This window comes from Arvicanthis niloticus, chromosome 2, assembly GCF_011762505.2.
Source record: "Arvicanthis niloticus isolate mArvNil1 chromosome 2, mArvNil1.pat.X, whole genome shotgun sequence".
NCBI classification, from domain to species: domain Eukaryota; kingdom Metazoa; phylum Chordata; class Mammalia; order Rodentia; family Muridae; genus Arvicanthis; species Arvicanthis niloticus.
In genome coordinates this window covers 51,248,521-51,272,137 of record NC_047659.1, presented here as the reverse complement: position 1 = coordinate 51,272,137, position 23,617 = coordinate 51,248,521, and the positions used below count along the sequence as shown (strand labels likewise).

Sequence of the window (23,617 nt, the reverse complement as noted above, 5' to 3'; positions counted from 1 at the left end):
CCGGCAAGAGTGAGTGAAGGCTAATCCTTCTGCAATGTATTCACATTTAAATTCTGTTAAGCAAAATAATTTTATTTAAATGGAGAAAAAAGAAAAACTGAATTTTTATACTTTTTTTATATTTTAAATGGATATGTACTTAGAAATGTATTCTGTTTTCACCAAAAAAAATGTTTAAAAAATCCACTGCTGCATAATATCCTTATTAATTCATAAAAAACACAAGCCAGAGACAATCTTCACTCTTGCTTGCACTAGAACAGCCCAGTTCTGAGAGCTCGCCATGCTATGGAACATCGTGAGGCCAGGGTGAGGGAGAAACTAAACCACTCCACAGCCTGGAGAAGTCTCACACATGACGGGCAGATGCAGCCACATGTGGACCACATGGCTCCATTTACATAAAGCTCAACAGCTCATGGATCTGTGACATTAAAAGTCAGGGTGACGATTACCTGCAGGACGGTGGGACGAGTGACTGGAAATCGGGCACAGAAGCAGCTGTGACACAGTAATGTTCTAATCTTGATTTGGGAACTAGTGACTGGAGTCTGTTGATTTTATGAAAATTAACTGAGATTTAAACGTAAACTTTCTACATACGTGTTGTGCTTTAAAGGTCTACTATAATTTGGGGCTGGAGACGTGGCTCAGTGGATAAGAGCACTTGCCACTCTTGCAGATGACTTGCATTTGTTTGCCAGCACCCACATGGTGGCTTATGACTTTTCATAATTCCTAAAAAATAGATTTAAAAAGAGGAAGGGGAAGAGGAAGGAAGAAAATATAAGATGATGCACATAAAAGACAGAGCTACAGCTCTCCCTGAACTTGAACCTGCTGATATAGTTGTCTACACCACCTGTCTACACCAAAAGCCTGTCTGTGTTCAGGTCCAGGGCATCTGGAACATTCTTCTGGCCTCCTGCACCAGGCAACACCCATGGTATACAGACATGCATGCAGGCAAAATACTTATGCATACAAAATAAGAATAAATCTATGAAAATTTACTTCAAAGCAAAGTGTGTTTGATGGAAAACTGTAGTTATTTCTTGGGGTGTAGGAAATAAATGATAGTAAAAAAAAAAATTATCTTCAAAGTGAGGCCAAGTTATGACTACATAGAATTGTAAAAAGAACACACTGGGCTGGTGGGGATGTACCTCAGCTCCAAGGTGCTCGCCTACCGTGCATGAAGAGCTGCTTAATACACACAGTTCAAATGAGGATTTGATTTAAGAGTACAGGTACAGATAGATAGATAGATAGATAGATAGATAGATAGATAGATAGATAGGTAGATAGGTAGATAGATAGATAGATAGATAGATAGATAGATAGATAGATAGATAATATTTGTGAGTGTGTGTGTGTTTCTGTTCATGTATGTGTGTGTGGTGTGTGTGTGTGTGTGTGTTCGTGTGTGTGCACAGAGGCCAGGGGTCTGCATCAAATGTCTTCCCCCAGTACTCTCCTCATTCCTTTCTTCACACTTTACTTCTGAGACAGGATCTATCATTGACCCTGAAGTGCATTGGTTGGCTAGATGGGCTGGCTAGTGAGGTTCAGTGGTTCTCTCTCTCTCTCTCTCTCTCTCTCTCTCTCTCTCTCTCTCTAAGTTAACTTTTCATATTGAATCCAGTTTTTTTGTTTCTTTGTTTCAGAAAGTCTATTCTGGTTTGTGGTTTTGTTCTTAACTTTCTTAAAAGGGAAAATATTAGATATGATCATTTTAAGTCTTCTGGCAGATTATTGCCAAGGATTATAGGAAGACCTTCAAGCATATGTCTGGGCTGGAGGGTAGAAGGAAGAACAGATCCTTCTAGGTTTCCTAAATGTTTGATTTAGTCTTGCCCATAAGCTTTCCAGGTGTACAGATAATGCTTACTGCCTTCCAATGACCAGAGCCCTATTCCTCTCACCTCCACCCCCAACTCACCCACTCTCATCCCTCCACTCACCCACCCCATCCCCCCACTCACCCACCCCATCCCCCCACTCACCCACCCCATCCCCCCACTCACCCACCCCATCCCCCCACTCACCCACCCCATCCCCCCACTCACCCACCCCATCCCCCTACTCACCCACCCTCATCCCTCTACTCACCCACCCCCATCCCCCCACTCACCCACCCCATCCCCCCACTCACTGACTCCTTTCCCCTCCCCCCTCACTACTTCTCTTTTGCTTCTGAACTTTGAGCAGAACTAGTCCTTGCCTGAGGAAAAAATGTGTGTTGGCACAACAAACCACAAAAATTTCAAGTTCGAAATAAATCCCAGTCTACCACAGGATCTCCCTGCACAGATGGCTTCAATAGGGGTTAGGGGACAAATCTCTAAAGGGATTTTCCGGAACCAGACTCCATCCCCACCTCCTCCATAGCACATCATGTGTTAACATGTATTTTCTGATTAGTTTTGTCAGTCTCGATTTAAAGTCTTCATAAGCGACATTCCTCTCGCCACAGTACCTGACCTTTGTCTCATTAGTAGACTAAGTGTGAACCACGGGGACAAGCAAAGCCATCTTGCTCCTGGCCTGTGGAGTCAAATGCTATATTTTTCATATAATATATCCATATTCGTACCATGAGCTTTGTACATCTCAATGCTGGGCTATCTGTTGCTTTGTTTTATTGATTCACAGTTCTCAGTAGGTTGGTGTCTTAGGAGTCTTGCCTTTCCTTCTGTAACACACACCCCACCCCACCCCCATAAGTGCTGGACACTTAACGCACCGGCAGAGCCCAACCCAGTCATAAACATCAGTGCCTTGAGCAAGCTTTCCTTCTGCCCCACTCTGTCCCCCACCAGGGGAACCCTTAGAATCTCTTTGGGTGTAAGTGGCAAATGATGACATAACTTATTTACAGATCTAATCATTTTTCATTTTTATATCATCAGCTTCAGTAGAACCATCAATTTAAAAATTATGTTTACAGTGCCAGGTTTTGTTGTTGTTTTGGGTTTTGTTTTGTTTTGTTTTTTGGGTGTGTTTTGTTTTGTTTTGTTTTTTTTCGAGACAGGATTTCTCTGTGTAAGCCTGGAACTCATTCTGTCCTGGAACTCATTCTGTAGACCAGGCTGGCCTCGAACTCAGAAATCTGCCTGCCTCTGCCTCCCAAGTGCTGGGATTAAAGGCGTGCACCAGTACTGCCCAGCAATAGCACCAGTTTTAAAGTCTTTGTGGAACTCATTCAATGGACACTTATTAGCAGCTGTTCAACCTGCAGCTGCTGACACAGTGACTATCTGTAGATATTCTTAACAAGAATAGGACAGGAATTTCCATTTTTATATTAATCCTTGTTTAAAATGAAAATAATCCTTATTTAAAAATAATATCTAGCTGAGTGTGGTAACTTACATCTATAATCCAAGCACTTGGGAGGCTGAAGCAGGAGCATCTTCGCAAGTTCAAGCCCAGGCAACAAAGTGAGTCCTCGACCAGCCTGAACTATAAAGTAAGACTCTCTCAAAGAGAAGGGGAAATTTTTTGAAAAATAAAAACAGTAATATCTAGCCTATAGTGGTGGTATACACCTACAATCAAGAATTTGAAGACAAGCTGGTATATACTGTGAGAGTGTGTCTCAAAATAAGCCAAATAAAAAAATTAAATTAAAAATCACCTAAATCTTGGATTATGGTTCAAAGGCAATTTAACAATTTTGTCACAGCCCAACCTAAAGTCTTATTTTAAAACAGGGAGTGGAATAAAAGAGGCCAATAGAAAACTGGGATGTTTTGGAGGGGTTCTCGGTAGGACTAAATCTATGCTGGCTTTTAGGTAACACTATATACCACTTCTCAATGAAAGGATCGTTCTTATTTGAGGAAGATAAGGACAGTGTGGATCACAACTGCATCCTTTCCAGGCTTCCAAGGCTGCAACGCCCCACATGGAACTAATCAAAGATCAGGTCCTGCATGTTTGCTGTTCCCCTAAGCAACCTGAGGTTACAACTGCAGGGTATTTGCCTGCTGCAGAGCAACAGGCTTGAGCACACAGGGGCACACCAAGAACTTCTGGGAGTTCTTTGAGAAGAAAGTGGTCCAGCTGCCCCTCCTGATATCACTGTCTTCTGTTCAGGCTGAGGGAAGAAGGGGGGTCTGGAGAAAGAAAGAAAAGAAAAAAGGGAGAGATGGCAAGGAAATGAGACTAGAGTCTGGTTCTGGTGGGAGGGGGAAATGTGGAGTGGCAGGGGCTTTGCCATCTGAGAGTTTCAAGTCTAGGAAACCACAACAGTGTCTCAGACCATTGTGGCTACAAGTATGAGTTCGCATAGTGAACACCCTCCCATGTCCCCGCTTCCTAGCCTTCAAAATGGGCTAACACTATGCTTCATGAAGTCATCAGGAGTATTAAATAAGAAAACATGCCTGAATCCTAGGGCTACAGAAAGAACGGGGTCTTGTAAGTTCAAAGCTAACCGGGTCTACATATCAAATCCCAGGCCAGAGTTTCATAACAAGACTGTCTCAAAAATAAAATAAAACTATCACAAGAAAATACATAAAGATTTTAATTTGAAAGGGGGAGGGGCTGGGTGTGTAGCTCAGTGGTAGAGTACTTGCCTAACACATGCCAAGCTCTGGATTCACTATCCCCAAACTGAGCTGAACCAAACCAAACCAAACCAAACCAAACCAAACCAAACCAAACCAAACCAAACCAAACCAAAAGAAAACAAACAAAAAAGTCCACTACTGACAAGGAATATATAGCTATTGTTATTAGTACATGCGACTTTAATATACAAAGGAAAGACTTTCATAAGAGAGGTTTGGAGAGCCAAAAGAACTCTCAGAGGCTGAGGGGTCTCTTGGTAGCTTGGACTTAGGAGGCTATACCAATCAATCAATCAATCTGTGAAAAGCACCATTGGCTCTGAGCTCCCGTGGACAAACAGAACTTAAGGTACAGAGCTGGAGAAGATAAGGAGGCTGAGGCTGAGCGATGTGGAATGTTTGTAGCAGAAGGAGTTAAGTGACATTGCTGTGAGGGTCACATGAGGAATAATGATTTAAAAAAAACCCGTTATCTGTGAAGGATGGGTGTGAGGGGAGGGGCTGGAGAGAGGCTTCATGGTTAAGGGCACACACTGCTCTTGCAAAGGACTCAAGGTATGTTCCCAGTACTCAAACTGGTAGCTCACAATCATATGGAATTCCAGCTTCAGATCTCCTGCCCTCTTCTGACCCCCTTGGCCACACACACATATGTGGCATACCCTCACATGGATACAAAAATGTAATAATAAAAATCTTTTAAAATATTAAAAATAGCCGGGCAGTGGTGGCGCACACCTTTAATCCCAGCACTTGGGAGGCAGAGGCAGACAGATTTCTGAGTTTGAGGCCAGCCTGGTCTACAGAGTGAGTTCCAGGACAACCAAGGCTATACAGAGAAGCCCTGTCTTGAAAAACCAAAAAAAAAAAAAAAAAAAAAAAACCAAAAAAACACAAAAAAACATTAAAAATAAAGCAAAGAGAAGTTAGGGTTGTCTCCAAGGCAATAGAATCTAAACTTTATGCCTCAGGCAAGAGAAAGGAGCTTGAGGAGCTGAGGGAAGACTGTCAGTGAGGAAAGACACAAAGAGCAAGAGACACTGGAGTGATAACTGTAGGGAAGAGAGAGAGAGAGAGAGAGAGAGAGAGAGAGAGAGAGAGAGAGAGAGAGAGAGAGAGATTGGTTCAAATGCTACAGAGGAAGGAGGAGAAAGAAGAGAAAGAGGAAGAAGAGAAGATGATGAAGAAGGTGAAGAAGAGGGGGAAGAGGAGGAGGAAGAAGAAGGAAAAGGAGAATAAAAAGGAGGAGAAGGAGAGGAAGAGGATGATGATGAAGAAGGTGAAGAAGAGGAGGAAGAGGAGGGGAAAGAGGAGGAAGAGGAGGAGGAGGAGGAAGGAGAAGGGGAAGGAGAGGGGAAGGGGGAGGAGAAGAAGAAGAAGAAGAAGAAGAAGAAGAAGAAGAAGAAGAAGAAGAAGAAGAAGAAGAAGAAGAAGAAGAAGAAGAAGAAGAAGAAGAAGAAGAAGAAGAAGAAGAAATAATCATTAGGCTGGCAGCTAAATAGCCATTTATGATCACTCAAAAAGCCATTTTATCCAAGACCTCATGAACGCTAGGCAAACATTTTACCATTCTTGAGAACCCTTCCACTGCTGTCTCTTGAGACAGGCTCTTACTAAGTTGTTCAGGCTGACCATGAACTTACAATCCTCCTGCCTCATATTCTCAAGTATCAAGGATTGTAGGCATGTGTCACCTCACCCAGCTGAGGTCAAGTGTTGGTTTTAAATCATGAGCCCTTCTTCTGCCAGATGATTAAGTTCTGTGCAATGAAAGATTGCTCAGGCTTAGAAAGGGGCAACTGTGGTTGTAGACCATGTTATTGCTGTCACTGGGACAGTTTTGTGGACAGACTATTCTATTTAGAGGTAGGGCTGCATAGACTAGTTGCATGGGTCAGGCGTGATGGAAGCAGGGACGAGGATCACAGTCTTGGTCAGTGCCTCTGCTGTAATCAGGTGTGGTTCTTCTTCCATCCATGGACTGGAAGTGTGGACCTCAGTGAGGATGATAACATAGTGGACTTTTAAGAGGAGGAGCTTGGGCCCTTAAGAGGCAGAGCTTAGTGGAACGTTATTCCTGGCCCCTCCTTGCTTAGTGGCTGCTTCTCTGGTTATATGATTTCCGGCCTCTTCACTCATGCTTCTGCCATTGTGGTGCCATGTTTTAGGATGTGATACAAACCCTTGTCCTTTTCAGAACCCACACTAGACTGTTTGGACTTTCAGCCTCAAAAATTAAGAGCTAAAAATGTCCCTTCCCCCTCTGTGTGACAGGGTTTCTCTGTAGCCATGGATGTCCTGGAACTTGTTCTGTAGACCAGGCTGTCCTCAAACTCAGAGGTCTGCCTATCTCTGCCTCCTGAATGTGCAGATTAAAGGCTTGCACACCATACTTGGCTCTAGTCTTCTATTTATAAGCACCCATCCCTAATTATTTCATGGTAGTATCAGAAAATGAGCTAATACAATCTTCATAATGGGGCCCATCCCAGAACATGCTGGCCATCCTTGCCTTAGCTTCTTGTGATGCTGTAACAAGGAACTCCTCTAGTGACTGAAGCCAACTGTCACAGGTATCAATCTACTTGGAAATGAGAGGTTAAGTAACTTGTATGTTTCATGATGCTTATCATATTTGTATGCTTTGTTTATCTTTAGAATGACCAGAGATTTGGGTAGCTGATTGAGATTCATCTCTAGCTTATTCTGTCATTTTGCTGTGCCTTTAAAAGCTCATCCCATGTCAGTTAGCAGAGAGATGATGTATATGTTAGCTTTTGTGGGATAATTGTTGGAGCATTGTAGGAAAACCAATAGCAGCAGCCTTCCATAATGGTGAAAAGCATAGACTTTGGCTGTCCCTGGAAGAGGAAACATGAAACTCACACAGCACAAGCAGGGGTTAGCACAGTTATATAACTTACACACACACACACACACACACACACACACACACAATGCAGGTCACATACAGAACAGTCGTTTCTTAGTAGAGATGAATATAAGTGGAAAGACAAATAGATGTATGATAAATGATAGATATCAGGAAGATATAGATAAAATGAGAGAGGCTAATGAGAGACTAAAGAGACTAGTGAGAGACGATTCTATAGTCTAAGGAATATCATGAATCCACTTTCACGCACTTGAAGTTAAAAAACAAGTTGGAGCCGGGAGGTGGTGGCGCATGCCTTTAATCCCAGCACTTGGGAGGCAGAGGCAGGCAGATTTCTGAGTTCGAGGCCAGCCTGGTCTACAGAGTGAGCTCCAGGACAGCCAGGACTATACAGAGAAACCCTGTCTCGAAAGAAAAACAAACAAACAAACAAACAAACAAACAAACAAACAAACAAGTTGGGTTGTAGCTCAGTGGGAGAGCCCATCCACATAAAAATAAGTAAATAAATTTTCTTTTTATTATTATTTTATTACAAATATGGGTATTTTGCCTGCACATATATCTCACCGGCATGTACGCTCCTGGGACCCACAGAGGCCAGAAGAAGGTGTCAGATTTCCTGGGACTGGAGTTAAAGGGAGTTGTGAGCCATCATGTGGGTGCCGAGAATCCAACGTGGATCCTGGGGAAGAGCAGCCAGTACTTTAAACCTGAGAGAAAGAGAGAGAGAGAGAGAGAGAGAGAGAGAGAGAGAGAGAGAGAGAGAGAGAGAGAAGTAAAAGCAGAAAGACATGTGAAGTAGCGGGATTTCAGACCCTCTTCAAAGATTCCGGTCTGGTTTCTGGGTTTCCAAAGGGTCCTGGCTAAACCTGAACTCCTGAAGAGGCCAACTCCTGACAAACTTTTATTGGTAAGACTGAGTGCTTCTCCTGTGACCACCTATGGAACTAAGTGCTTGAAGAGCGGACCTCACTGAAATGTCACAGCCAACTACTTGGCTGTTCCACTAACTTGATGGGTTACAGATCTCTTGAGGGTATTTGAGCAAGTGGGGCAGTCAGGCTCTGCAGAGAGAATCAAAGCTAACACAGGCTGTGCTAGTTTGGTTTCCATTGCTGGGCTAAATAAACACTGTTGAACAAACACAACTCAGAGAACAAAAGGTTTATTTCACCTTAGAGCTTACACTCTAAATGATGTCAGAAGTAAAGTGATGTCAGAACAGGAACTAAAGCAGGAACCTGGAGGCTGGCACTAAAGCAGACTGCATGCTTACTGGATTTCTGCTCACTGCTTGCTCAGCTTGTTTTTATGTACTACCTAGGACCACCTGCTCAGGGGGTGGCACTGCCTATAGTGGGTGAGGCCCTCCCATATCAATTGTTAATTAGAAAACTCCCCCATAGACTTGAGTTTTCCAGTTCTGAAGTGATCTAGTTTGGTTGGCCAAAAACAAAAGAGAAAAGGAGAAAAAAAAGAAAGTAAGAAAAGAAAAAAGAAAGCCAGTCTTTCTCAGCCCCATTCCATTGTGTAATTAATGATAGTAAATGTGCCCTAGACCAGGTGTCCTCACAGTATGGTCCCCAGGCCAGTGCCATGGTCGCCATCTGGGAGGCTATAAAAAGAAACCACCAGGCTACTCCAGACCTACTGACTCCCAAACTCTGGGTAAAGGTTCCAGAGATCTGGGTTTGAACCCACCCTCCAAATGACTTTGGCATGTGTTAAAACTTGAGAACTAGGACTGGAGAGATGGGTCAGTGGTTAGAGTGCTGAGTACTCTTCCAAAGGTCCTGAGTTCAATTCCCAGCAACCACATGGTGATTCACAACCATCTGTAATGGGATCTGATCCCCTCTTCTGGTGTGTCTAAAGACAGCTACAGTGTGCTCATATACATAAAATAAATAAATAAATCTTAACAACAACCTGAGAACCGTGCTCCTAGGCCAATGATATCATCCAGCACACATTTCACAATTTGCATGCCTGTGTTTCACACTACCTTAGAGATTCTGATTTAGTTGGGTTGGATGAAGCCCCCATAAAACTCTGTTTAAAATTCCACAGGTAATAGAGACCACTGGACTTTCTGAAGCAGTCACTTTCCTTGGGAGCCACCCAAGGCACGTTTGCAGTCTAGTAAAGCTTTGGGGACTAGCAAATGTGCAAGCATCATAACTTTCCAATTTTAAGTTCTATCTCTTTTTCCACTACAGCTAGGAAATACTCTAGGGCTAAGTAAGCAAAAACTTATTAGTTTGACCACTTTCTAAAGCCTTTCTTTACTTTAAACTCATAAATTTAGTCTTTAGTGAATGTTGAGATGATGGAGGGGAGAAAATACCAACCGCTTCAGCATAATTTAATGGAGGACATGAGATCTGTACGTGGCATAGTAAAAGGTTAATGTGACCAGCTTTTGCCATCTCATTCTTTCTTAGATTTATGCGATTTGTACTAAAGGTCTTGTCATCTCACTTAGCACATCTCCGGCATTAGGGGGATTCAATCAACACTTGTCTAATTAATGGATTCACTAATCAATCAATCCACAGATGGCATCACTGAGGGAGAGCTGAGTTTGTATTTGTCTTTGTCATCCCAAGTCTGCTCTTGGAGTAAAACTTAGGGAATGGCAGTCTCATGGCAATGACTGTGTTGGGAGCAAGTGCTAGACCTGATGTCACCTGGGGGTACTCTAATCCCAGATTGGGTAAGAAGGCAAAATGAGTATGGTAGTCATTAGAATCAGTGACCAATGAACTCTAGGTCTCTAGTGCAGAATATGAAAGGATGGCCCCCTTCCCTTGGATATCTCATGGCCACATGACTTGTCTAGGCCATAGAAATAAACTGAATGTTGCTTCGCCTCCATTGGTAAGCTTTAAAAACCAAGTAGGGCCTGGGGGATGTATTGAAGCAGTAGCATACTTACCTAGTATGCACAAACTCTGGGTTTGATCCCAATACTGAAATAAAAAGAAAAGAAAAAAAATAGATCTGGTGGGCGAAGTTTTCCATAGGCTGGCTCATTACCCAGGTTTACTTGAGATCAAGGTATGACATCTTCAGCACTAGATCTGAGTTAACCCAGAGTTAGTGACCCACCAGGCAATTATCAGCCGTTTAGCTACTCATCACTCCACAAGTATGGGTCCAGGTAAAAAGGCAACCGGAGCCAAACTGTTACTGAGCTGGAGTCTGAAAGTGTTTGAACAGCGTTCCTGTGGGCAACTGCTGCTGAAAATCAGAGGTGGATTCTGGACTACCTCTGCCTCACTTCAGAGACCATATTTTTATATGTTATTGTCCCTAGGTTCTGGTGCTTCTATTACAGGGTTTTATTTGATTATTTGGTTATAAGATACAAATCTCTGTTTGGGGTTTTTTAATTAAACAATTTTGTGTTTTAATTAAACAATGTGTGGGTGTCTTGCCTGCATACATATCTGAGTACCGCGTCTGCTTGGCTCCCAAGGAAGCCAGAACTGGATATGAGAACCTCTCAAGATGGAATCACCAATGGTTGTGAGCCACCATGTAGGAACTGACCTTGAGTGGAAGAACAACCAGTGTCCTTAACCTCTGAGTCATTTCTCCAACCCTTCTGTTTTACTCTAGTTTTTATAGATGAGGTTCTACAATGGCAGAGAGAAGAGCTATTCTCAAATCACTAAATGCCATTCATTTATGAACATGCAATACTTGTGCTGCTGTTGTGAGCTATATAAAGATAAAAAGAGGGTATGATTTCTTCCCCCAAGAACATATAACCCAAGAACAGACATGTTCATGGCTAACTATATGACGCAGAAGCTATTAAAACATCTTATTTTATATGTGGCTTTGTTTTGAAATTTTACTACAATAAGAACATATTAATTTGTTATCTGTCTGTCTGTCTGTCTGTCTGTCTGTCTGTCTATTTAGAAACTACATCTTGTGGGCTAGAGAGATGGCTTGGTGGTTAAGAGCACTGCCTGCTCTTTCAGAGGACCCAGGTTCAATTCCTAGCACCTGCATGGCAGCTCACAACTGTCTGCAACTCCAGTTTAGGGAATTGGACACCTTCACACAAACATACATATAAACTCCAATGCACATAAAATAAAAATAAAATATGTTTTAGAAAAAGAAACTACATCCTGCACAGCCTAGTCTGGCCTTGATTCTCTATGTAGCTGAGGATGGCCTTGACTTTCTGATTCTCCTCCCTCTATAATAAAGTTTCCTGGATAGTTTTACAAATCTATTTGAGCTTTTATTTTAATTCCTTGAATAAGAAGTCAACTTTGAAACACTTGTCCCAAACTCTGACTACAGGTAACAGGTAACTTGGCTTAAGTGTACATTAGTTTAAGGTATTTGTTTTTGAAACAGAGGTCTTCCTATGCACCTCTGGCTAGCCTGGGACTATGTAGACCTAAGCTGGCCTCAAACTCAGAGACCCACTTCCCTTTGCCTTCTGAGTGTTGGTATTAAAGGATGACATTACCATGTCAGATATATGTTAATTTTATGATTTTAAAGACAACAGTTCAGGCAGCTCAAATGTCTTTTGTCTTCAGATTATTGATTCTTATTGCCCTGATGATAATACCTGTAGAAAGTGCATAAGGCCTGCCCTGTCTGACAGTCTGTCCCATTTGTTTGAAAGTGATGTAACAAGCCAGGCACAGTAAGTATCTCATGCCTTTAATACTAGCACTTGGAAGGCACAGGCAGTGGTATCTCTGTGGGTTCAAGGCAGCCTAGCCTACAGAATGAGTTCCAGAACAGCCAGAACTACATAGTGAGACCCTGGAGGGAGGAGAGGAGGAAGAGGGGGAAGAAGGGAAGAGAAGAGAGGAATAAGGAGAGAGAGAAAGAGAGGGGGGGGAGAGAAAGGGGGAAGGGAAGAAGTACCAGCCATATTTACCAGTCTTTGTTCTGAAGGGAGCTCAGATTGCCACTGTGTCCTGGTTCCTTCTTTACCCCATGTGGCTCAAATCTGCATACCCACTGGGCAGGCATCTCCACCATGGGTCAAAGCCAGCTAAGTGATCCAAACAAGGATAATATCTGTTACTAATGGTTACTTGACCCTCCCTATGAATCCTTCCCACCCATCTACAAGCATTAGCATAAAGCCTTATCTGGTGAGAGATAGTGACCAGCTTGTAGTAGAAGTAACTTGAAGCCTAGCCCTCAAAGATAACTGGGCTCTCTTGGCAGCACAGGACAAAGAGTGTGGTTTATGGGGAAAGCACTAGTTGGGCAGCCTCCAGAATACAGTGAGGTTCTGCTTGCTGGTCTGAGGACACAGCAAGAAGCAAACATTCATGTTAGAATCATTCTGGTAATGCATGAAACGACAAGCAAACAGGCAAAACTTGCTTTGGAACATTTTGTAATTGTGATGCTCCCTGAAGGATAGATTTTCTTCCTTGTCCGGATCCAAGGCATCCCCTGAGTCTTACTGATTAGAGTGTTGAGTGTCCATGTAGAGATGAGGCGGGACTATGCAATGAAGAACCCCAGTAGCTGAGATGATGTAATGCAGAGGGTTGGCAAAGGGTCTCCCCCCAGTTTTCTGGGTGAATGTACTACAACCACATAAACCAGACACATATTCCAGAGTCATCAAGTTTGTGGCATCTTGGCCCCAGAGCAGCACCAAGTGAACTTTATGTTCTTCACAGTCTGAGGGAAGATGATTGACCTAGTCACTCTTTTCATACTTCAAGGTATCTCATATATGTGTATTTGCATACATGCATGATGTTACATATTGTTTATTATCACTAATTACAATTTGGTTAGAGTCTTAGTTATGATACACTAGATAGGTAACAGCAACACATATCTTAAAATATTATTAATTTACTAGGATAGAATTTGTCTCATGTATCACAGTTCTGACTGGTTTTCTAAATTCTAGCTGGCATGGGAACTCAGGACCCTTTCACCCTAAAATGTCTTTGTCTCCATCACTGGGCCTCAACCATTGCCACAAAGAGAAATGCATAAGACCCCACAGCAGGATTTGTGGCTAGTTCTGTAAATACCATATACTATTTGTGCCATATCTCCTTAGTCAAAATGCAATTGCATGGTTCCATCTTAGCTATAAGTTGCACTGCGAAGTGTGCACTCTTATGTGTGCACCATGAAGGAGAAGGGAGTAGGGAAATGCCATGAAAACAAATCCCCCATCATGTGGACACACACACGATATCCTTGTAAGGCAAGCGTTCATGCCATGCTAACTGGGAGGGAAGGAGGCATTGGTGGGAGCTCTTCCCATTGGAAGCTGGCAGGTTAGCATTTTCCTTCCTGATGGGCTTTTGAACATACCATTGCAACTCACCTATCTGAACCCTAAGGCTCCACCCTGGGTGGCTTGATCCTATCTCTCTCTCTCTCTCTCTCTCTCTCTCTCTCTCTCTCTCTCTCTCTCACACACACACACACACACACACACACACACACACACACATCCATTTGCATGTATGGAGTACATAGGTGTCTATACATGCTCCTGTATGTATGTGGTTCCACATGAATGAAGCTCACTGAGGCAGGAACTATCATTTGAACCCAGAGCTCACCAATTCAATTGGCCTGGCTAGGTAGCTTACCTGGGAAACCACCACACCCACCCAACATTTGCACGAGTTGCTGAGCATCCAAACCCTGGTCCTCATACTTGGAACCAGCAACAACCACTGAATCATACTGAATAAACTTCCAGTTAACCAGGGGCCTGGTCTTCTCAGAAGGAGATCTACATGTGAAAGACTATCCACAGGTGATGTGGTTGTATTAAAACCTCTTTTGTTGTGTATATTTATTTTTGTGAGTGGTAGGGCTTGGGCACACACTTGCAGTGGGCCACATATGTGTCAGGAGACAGCTTGCAAGAACTGGTTCTTTCCTTCCACCATCCGACAACTCCTTGGTCTTTACTGCTAAGCCATCTCACAGGCTTACTATGCAACCCCCATACCTCATCTTTTGTCTTCTAAATATAAGAAAACATCTTGTTTCTTGGGCTTTTTAGTTGTTTGTCACTGCCTCTGCCTCCGTTGAGAGGCATACCTCAGAGTAAGCCTGGTGGAGACGGTGGTGGCATAGGTCCACGGGAGCATTCAGGCAGCTTTGGCCGAGGCACACTGCTTGTAAGAGCTTAAGAAGCTCCAGCCAAGGAGCTGGCAATATGATGCCCCACAGAAGCAAAACATTTTCATTAACCAACAAACAAAACAACAAAACCACCCTAAAATATACCAGCATGTGCAATCTATTTACAAAATGGATTTTGAGGTCATTCCAATACATGCCAGGTTTTCAAAAGATGTTTGTCTTAAAGAGTACAGTTGGCTTTTAGTCAAAAACTAAATTTTCAGTAATGCATGCTGACAATTGTACAGTAATTACCGACTACAAACGACCAGGTGCCTAGCTAAGCCTCTCCCACCAGTGTAAGAGAGTCAAGCCAAGTCAAAAATGCCCTGCCTAGACAAACTCAGAAGTTCAAAAGCTCAGTCTTTGTCATCAGGGAGGACTCTATTTAAAAAGCAGAGCCATTATTAGGGATAACCAGGCAGCCTGTGGTAAACACCTTTTGTTAGACCTGCACTTTCTCACGTTTGATAGAGGCCTGCTTAAGAGAAACTTCAAACCAAGCCAGGTCTAAGGGTTTTGTTTTGTTTTGTTTTGTTTTGTTTTGTTTTGTTTTGTTTTTTCTTTTTTTCAGATGTCTGACATCAGCTCTGAAGGAGTTGCACAATGGGAAAGTCCTGGCATTAGAGTTTCATGGTTCCCCTCGACATCACTGGCAAACACAGGTCTGCTCCCTGTTCTTTCTTGAAACTTGAGCTCATTAGCATCAAGGCAATGACCTTGAGAGTGTCCTAGGGAAGAAAAATATAATAAGACCCAAAATGCATTTCTTCAGCCTATGTAAGGAAGCTGTTTCCTAACCTTGGAACCCTAAAAATCCCAAATAAAGGTATTTACCTTCATAAATTTTACTTAATTACAATGACAATACTACAGTAGGTCTTTGTTCTCTCCTATGAGTGGCGAAAAAACCGATGTGAGTCCTTTGTGCTTTGGTAATGATGAGGCTTCTGTGTTTTCTGTGTGCTTCTCAAAGTGTGTGCATTCTATGTGCATGTATAATCAAGTTGAATAAGAAGGCATGTCACATGGTTTTTATAAGCAAATGCAAGGTGGACAATGAGGTCCAGTATTAGAGCAGACCCCATCTCAAAGCCCACTGCCATGCCTGGCAATCGATTGTCCACATCAGAAGACACCTTTGGTTCTTCAAGCCACCTGAAAAATGTAGTGCGGACTCTTCTTGAGATTAGAATGAAGTTCCAAAGTTTAGCTAAAGTAAGGGAAGAGGCTTGGTTTGTTTCTAACTCTGGTCCTGTGATGGGTTTAGGTCTCCTTCGATCAGCTGGTGGACTCAAAGTGTCCTGTGTCCTTATTTTTTTTTTAAACCAGTAATATTAGTGACAGCCACCTAGCTAACCTCACCAATTGTGAACGATGAATCAGGAATTGATTGTATGTGTTCTCTCTGAGACCTCATAATGTTGGTGTCTCTGCATTTCATACATGAGGAAGCTAAGGAAAAAAAACAGCAGGCTATTAAACAGGGTCATGTGGCCTTCCCTGTTTTGGGAAATCAAAAAGGCCAAATATCAGCAAATTCATGTGCGTCATGCTCCTACTTCCCCAGTATCGAAATGAGTGGGCACTGATTCCAGACGAACTCTTTGTGGTTGTAGAAGTTAGAGGTTCATGACAGGCTAACTTCCTCAGTCTCTGTCTACCTTATCCTCTTGAGATAGACTCCCACTGACCTGAAAGCTTCCTGCTTCAGCTAGACTGACAGTTTACCATGCCCCAGAGATCCTCCTGCCTGCCCCTCCAGTGCTGGGACTACAGATGGGTGCTGGGGTAAGACCAGGCTTTCATGCCTAGTCTCCAAGTCCAGAGTTTAAACTCTCAACTTTCCCAAAAAGAGAGTTCCATATTTATATCCCAGCTGATAAGCTAGGCTTGGAGCAAATATGTGTGTGTGTGTGTGTGTGTGTGTGGTCTATCCGCATATTGCTTCCTTTTTTTTTGCACTTTCTGAATCCAACTGCTCCCTTTATTCAGGTCCTTGTATAAAAGTTGATTCGAATCAGACAAGATTGCCCTGTCTATAGTTGTCTTAGTTACATTTTGTTTCTATGAAAAGACATCACAACCAATGCAATTTATAAAAGAAAGCATTTAGCCGGGCAGTGGTGGCACACGCCTTTAATCCCAGCACTCGGGAGGCAGAGGCAGGCGGATTTCTGAGTTCCAGGCCAGCCTGGTCTACAGAGTGAGTTCCAGGACAGCCAGGGCTACAGAGAAATCCTGTCTCAACGCCCCCCCCCCCCCAAAACAAAAAACAACAACAAAAAAAAAAAACCCAAAACAAAACATTTAATTAGGGACTTGTGTGCAATTTCAGAGGGTTAGTCCATTATCATCGTGGAGGGAGGGAAGAAGGGCAGCAGGCTGGCAGGCATGGCATTGGAGCAGTAGCTGAGATTTCTAATCCCGTTTAAAGTTGCAGGCAGAGAGAGAGAGAGAGAAACTGGAGACAAACCTCTTCCAACAAAGGCCATACCTCCTAATCCTTCGAAGACAGTCCACTAACTGAGAACCAAGCATTCCAATATAGGAGCCTATAGGAGCCATTCTTATTCAAATCACCACAGGGTCTTGTCTTGCCCTAAACTAGCCCCGGCAGACTAATTGTTAACCCAGTTAACCCCACAAGCTGCCCACCCAAAAATTATCTTCCTCTCACGGTGGTGCAGTCCCACCACTTTATCCCAGGTGGAGCTTGCCACTGTGCGAGCCACATGTTGTCTTCGAGAGCCACTGTCAACATTCTGCTGTAAACTTGACAGACCTCTCCCACTAACACACTGCTGATTCATCTTGTGAACGCAGGACTTGGATCAAGTGATTGTTCCTTGGTAGTTGAGCTGCAGAGGGGTGAGAGCAGGAAGCCCGGAGGTAAACCAGAGTCTTTCAGATCTGACAGTAGCATTACAAACCGCACTAGCCAGTCCCAACACTTTACAGATTAGGAAACTGATATTGAGGTACTGAAGCCTAAGAGCCTTGATATTAGGGTGAACCTTCTCTGTCGGCACGGGCACAGGGTTGTAAGATTTGCAGTATACAAATCAGGGTAAGTCCTGGACAAGCCCTGACAAGTTGCCCACCATCAAAGATGCGACGCCTCAAACCAGCTGCCTCTCTAGACTGGTCAGATCTAAACAGGCCTGTTAGATCTGTTATGTTAGGATCATAAGCTGCAAGCATAGCTCAAATGCAGTTTTATCAGGATGGCTCTGCACAGCAGCCAGTTCCCCATGCATGGGTGTGGATGTCACAAGGAAGCAGCTGTAGAGTGTGTGTGACTCATGACTCTTAGCCTCTTGGACCGCAACATGTGAGAAAGCTGCTTCATGGAGTCTGTCTCTCCAAGTGAGGCTGTGGTCTCACATATTCATAATCCATAATGGTGGTGGTGGTAAGGACGGTGGCTACTGCTTTAGGTGGCTTCCTATAGCCTGGGAATGGAGAAGTGTGGAGCGGGGAGACAGATCAGCAGGACACCCATGCCTGCCTGACTTCCTTTTTCAAATGTTTCATCATTCAGAGGTTTTGAGTCCTGCAATACTCAGTCATCCTTGGCCAACTTTGGACTTTTTTCCTTAAATGTCAAACCCCTCATTGTAACATTTTTCCTGGTTTTACTTCTCTTTCTGGGCTATTTCACTCCCAGCCTTTGGTTGTTTGAATTCTGTTTCCATGGTCTCTTTTGCTTACTATGCTTCAAGATCCAGCCTCTACCTAATCCTCTCCCTCCTTCCTATGGATTGAACAAAGGGAGGGAGAGGAGGACAGCAGACAAAATAATACCAAGGCTTTAGGCAAAATGTTAAGACTGGTTGAGTTATATGTGTATATGTATTCTCTTTCTTAGAAGCATCCTTTAAGATAATCAGAACAGCCTAAACTCCATCCTTATACACACACTAACCTTTTTTTTTTTTTTTTTTTTTTTTTTTTTTTTGAGACAGGCTGACCTAAATCTTATGCAGCAGGAATGAGTTTGAACATTCCCTCCTTCTACCTCCACTATCTGACTTCCAGGATTATACATGTTTGCCATGGTACCTAGTTTATGCTGTGCTGGGGAATCAAACTCCAGGCTTCATTCTTGCTAGAAGACTACCAACTGAGCCATATCCCCAGCCCCTAAAATCTAGTTATTTGGTAATTTGTTCATACTGCCAACCACCACCACGTCCCTAGTGTCCATGTGACAGATTTACTAACCTGACAAACTAACCTTGATAACAGAGTTAAAAACCAGAGCCAATGGCTAGATAAATGAACCCCAACTGTGATCCATAGATTCAACACCTCTACTAGGCTATCTTACCATTTTAATGAACCTAGCCCTGGAGGAGATATTTTGGAGTTGGAAGAAAGGGAGTTGGTGGAGGGAAGCATAGTTGGCTATTTTGGGAAGAGGTCAATGACATGGGGTTGCCAAATTTAGCAAAGAAAAATACAGGACTAGCCAGCTGAATTTGACTTTCACCTAAACAACAAATACCATTTGGTAAGGTTCATCCACGAATGATACTTATGAAAGTATCATTCTATGAAAGTCAAACTTAACTGTACATCATCCTGTCTTTTATCTGCAACCCTATTGCCTGTGCTGTAGAGAGCCAGGATCACTGTGGAGTTTGGGATGGCATCCAAGAGTTTGGCAGGAAAAGAACGAGCCCATCGGGGAGAGGATCACACAGTACATTTTGGTGAAGTAGCTGCCCTGAAAGCCAGGCGAGCTGATGCAAGGGGACATCTGAGGCTGTCCTGAAAGGAACGCTCCTGGAGCCCGGCCAAAATGCAAGAAGGCAGGCATGTTCTGCTGGATCCTTCCCAGAAGGTGGAGTGGTTCCAACAACCGAGCTGTCTGATAGCCACCAGCCTAGAACATTATTTTTAGGCCCAAGGAAGGAGTAGAAAGGTTTTAAAAATAAGGTAACAGATAAAGGGGGCAGGGGTGCATCTAAGCAGCATACTCCTGAAAATGACTGCAAGGCCAGAAACCACAATTCATGGGCCTACTCCAGTCAAATCTGGAAATGGCTCGCACTTACAGTTTTTTGTTTTGTTTTGTTTTGTTTTGTTAAAAATGTCTGACATCACACTTTTCTTTCACTTTGTCACAACAAAAATAATTTTGTACTAGCTCCAAGAAAATTGCTTTTATCACCTATATATTTCTGTTTTTCAACAACTGAAGAGGCTATTCTGTTATCTATTGTGTCTATGCTGGATACACGGGCACACCCAGCCTGTCACTTTCAGACCCATTGCTTTGACCCACATCCCAACACAGCCAATTCTGTGTCTTTAGAAGTTCTTAGGCTCAGTCAATGGTGGACTTGTACCATTTGGAGGGCAGAAAACCAGAAGTCAAGACTACCATTGTGTGTATCCATTAAAATGCTCGTGGTTGAGCCAGGTATAGTGGTGATGCATGCCTTTAATGCTTGTAATTGAGAAGCAGAGGAAGGTGAGTCTATGTAAATTTGAGGCCAGCCTGCTCTATATAGTGAGTTCCAGGACAGCCAGAGCTATGTAGTAAGACCATGTCTCCATGTCTAGGAAAAGTGTCCTTGGCTCATATCATAGAGAAGACACTGATATCCTTCATATTAAAAACTGATAGAAGGGGCTGGAGAGATAACTCAGCTGTTAAGAGCATTGGCTGCTCTTCCAGAGACCCTGAATAGAATTCCCAGCAACCACATGGTGGTTCACAGCCACATAAGGGAATCTGATTCCCTTTTCTGGTGTGCATGAAAGCAGAGTACTCATATACATAAAATAAGTAAAACTTAAAACAAAACAAAAAACCTGCTAAAAATATTGTAAGATTAAATACCCTATGTACACAAAACATTACTAGAAATATGAGATTAAAATTTGACACTCCAATAGAAAAATAAGCAATAAATATTTATATGTCCATTGATATATTCTAAAATCTGTCTTGTGGAACTACAAATTAATGCTATTCTACAGGCGGCAATTTGCAAGAGCCATTAAACGAAAAGGTACATATATCCTTGACTCAAACTTAACCATTGTATAGTGAGTGTGTGTGTGTGTGTGTGTGTGTGTGTGTGTGTATCATCTAATTTTTAAAATCCACGATAAATCCAGCTAGATGTGGGCAATGAAGGTCTTGCCCATCCCCAACAGCTAGCTTGGGGCCATTCTGCTCTGTCTGCCCTGGTTTGGCTGCAGTCTCTGCCTGTTTCTAGCCCGGTGCAACAGCAAGACTGTGACCTCTGCCTGCCTGTTTGTCCTAACCAACGCCTCTACCACAGATGCTGGCTCTGCTTCTCCAGAGCTCTGAGGTCACTCTTTTACCAGCTCACTACCCTGTGGCCAGCTCTGCCAGTGCCATGGCCACACTGAGGCTGCACCCCCTTACTTGCCCACCAGAATAGTTGCAAATGGAAAACACCAGACAATTTAATATTTAAAATCAACAGATGACACGATCGCTGGGCATGAAATCTATCATCCTAAACTCATCAGCTATTCTATGTTGGAATTCTTCCGGTAGTGGAGGTCACCAGTGGGTCTAACAATTCCTGGCCTACTCCTCCACCTGCAGTCTTGTCTGACTCTCATCCTCTCCTCCTCTCTTCCTGTCCTGCCTGGGAAATCCTACCTCCATATCTTTGCCCAGAGATTGGCTTCTTGTCATTTTCATTAGCCAATCAAATAATTAGGGGAATTCCCTTACAAATATATATACCACATATGTATGTACATATGAATGTATATTATGAATATGTACACATAGAATTGTATATATGTGTATGTCTACATACACATATGTATATATGTCCACATATACATATGTATATAATACATATATGTATATTATGTAAGTATACATATACACATATATATACATACATACACACATGCACACATATGTACACATACATACATTCACATGTATACATATATGTGTACATATACTTACATGCATATACATACATGTATGTACACATGTATGCATATATGTATATATATGTAAATATATGCGTATACAATGTATTTATACATATAATATCACATTATAATCATAAATATACACTATTATTATTCATCAATTAAAAGTAAATCTTTAACTTAAAAATGACTATGATAAAATTCATTTATGAAATCATTACTTACAATAGCAGCATTGTGAGTAACACAACATGTGTTAATATGAAACTAGTCCAGTGAACCATAACTCATCAGAGGAATGAAATATTATTCAGCAATACAAATGAAATATATAGAAAGAGAATGGAGGTGTGTTATATAAAAGTCTACAGTTTAGATCCTCATAAATATGGTTCAAAATTGGGTAACATAGGGCTGGGGATGAAGCTCAGAGGTGTAATGTTTGCCAAGCATGCATGAGGTCCTGGGTTCAGTCCCCAGCACTGAAAACAAAATCCTTTCTTTGGACCAGCAAAAGGCAGTTGCTGCTAACACAACAACCCAATTCAATCCTTGAGGTCACATGGTAGAAGGAGAGAAGTGATTCCTCCAAGCCCCAGGGCATCCTCTGGCCTCCAAATCCATGCTGGGGCACATGCACACATACATACTACATAATAAATGAGTATAATTACAAACACTTACAATAAATTTTGGTAATATCTCTAAGATATTTTAAGCAAAAAAACATAAGTTGTACAACAGCGTGTACTGAATTACCTTCTCTTATAAAAATTAAGCACATTGTTAGAGTTTTTACTAAACAGTTCCAAGAACACTCATGGTGAAGACAAGGAAAGGGGAGGAAATCTAGAAAATGAAAAATAGAGTGTGGAATCCTTTTGAGTGGTACACACCTTTAATCTCAGCACCTGGGAAGCAGAGGAAATTGAATCAAGGCCAACCTGATATAGTGAGTTCCAAGACAGCCAGGATGATATAGAGAAACTCTGGCTCAAACAAACAAACAAAGACCATCTTCATCTCAAGACTTAGTTTCTTTGTATCAGAAAATGTCTTAGTGGGTAGGAAAATGAGGTTTTGTAAATATTTATCAACAAAAGGGTACACAAGGTTAGACACACTGACTCTTCATTTCAACTAAATACCAAGGGCTCTTGCCAACCAGCAGTTGATATTTTACAACATTTGCTCTAATCAGATGCAACAAAACTGTGTTTACACAGCAGGCTCCCCACATCCTAACAGATCGGCATGTTGTTAGGAGAAATCTTAGGAGTGGACTCCTCACTCATGCGATCCTCTAACTCGAGTTAAGCCGCATCCAGTGTGCCCCTGTAAACTGCAGCAAAGTAAGACCTAGGGAGATGATGGGCTGTTTCCAGCTCTTGAGGAGTTGAAGTCTTAGCCAACTCCCTTATTTCGATCTTAAGAGTCACTACGTATCTCAAGCTCAGATGAGCATTTTGTTATGAAATGTTTTAAATCCTGTTTGTATGTCTGCATGTGTCTGCACACATGCCTGTGGGTGCCTGCAGTGGCCACAAGAGAGTAACAGATCCTCAAGGACTTGTGAGCTTACAAGTGCTTGTGACCCATGTGTTTGCGGGGAACTAAACTCAGGTCCTCTGTAACAAGAGAAAATACTCTTAGTTGTTGAGAGATCTCTCCAGTCTCCAAGGGCATTTCTTTTTTTTATGTCAAATAACATGCATTTGCTTAAAAGAATCAAACAAACTAACTAAATATTTTGCATTTAGGGTTTGGCAATAGTCTAACGTTATATCAGTACTTTTTACAGAGTAAGATTTTCTCCCCCTTCTTTCCCATTGCATTTATTCTGTGTTTCTGTGTGTATATGTATATGCACACGTGTGTGGGCATTTGTGTGTCATGACATGCATATGGAGGTCAGAGGGCAACTTTTGTCAATCAGTTCTCTCCTTCTACCTAAGTAGGTCCCAGGGATGAAACTCGGGGGGTCAGATTTGGCACTTTTACCTGTTGAGCCATCTCATTGATCCAAATT

General features: G+C 42.5%; 1 long non-coding RNA gene across 1 annotated transcript; it reads right to left on the bottom strand.

The window, feature by feature from the left end:
- Positions 1-8,024: 8,024 nt before the first annotated feature.
- LOC143441151 (uncharacterized) lies at positions 8,025-22,610 on the bottom strand. The gene is made up of 3 exons (XR_013108376.1): positions 22,485-22,610; positions 12,401-12,517; positions 8,025-8,189 (listed from the first exon to the last, which is right to left on the bottom strand). It is a non-coding gene; the product is annotated as an uncharacterized LOC143441151 (long non-coding RNA).
- Positions 22,611-23,617: the final 1,007 nt, after the last annotated feature.